This window comes from Myotis davidii, unplaced genomic scaffold (assembly GCF_000327345.1).
Source record: "Myotis davidii unplaced genomic scaffold, ASM32734v1 scaffold472, whole genome shotgun sequence".
Taxonomy (NCBI): domain Eukaryota; kingdom Metazoa; phylum Chordata; class Mammalia; order Chiroptera; family Vespertilionidae; genus Myotis; species Myotis davidii.
Genome location: NW_006283774.1, coordinates 788,820 through 789,302, shown reverse-complemented (window position 1 = coordinate 789,302; position 483 = coordinate 788,820). Strand labels below are relative to the sequence as shown.

Below are 483 nucleotides of genomic sequence, written 5' to 3'. Positions count from 1 at the left end.
TGCGTGTGTGCGTGCACGTGTGCACGTACAGGCCTGGCTTCCTGCTGTGGTGGAGCCGAGCCCTGCAGGGAGGCTGAGCTCTGCCGGGCCCTGCGGGCGGTCTGTGCTGCCCAGCGCCCTCCTCGCTCCCCCTGCAGTTTCCTGCAGCCGCCCTGCACTTTTAGTGCCCTCGAGAGACAGCGCCAGCTCCAGGACCCTGTGGCTCTCCCCTCCTCCCCGTGGTCTCTCTCCGGCTCTCTCTGTCCCTCTCTCACCCCCCCCACCTCCCAGTACTTTTCCTTCCGGCTCCTTCTGTGACTGAGCCACACTGGTGACTCACTGCTCCCACCCTCCCCGTCAGGAAGTGGGGGAGCAGCAGCAGGCACGCCCCAGCGATGGCACGGGTGGCCCCTGGAAGGGAAGGGGGTGGCCCCCGGAAGGGAAGGGGGTGGCTGTGAGCAGGGGGCGGAGCAGGAGGACACCAGCGCCCCTCAGCGGGTGCAG

General features: G+C 68.7%; 1 protein-coding gene across 1 annotated transcript in view; it reads left to right on the top strand.

Annotated features, from left to right (window-relative positions):
* Positions 1-483, top strand: part of LOC102754192 (adenylosuccinate synthetase isozyme 1) — a 20,318-nt gene that overhangs the window by 1,167 nt on the left and 18,668 nt on the right. The window lies entirely within an intron of this gene.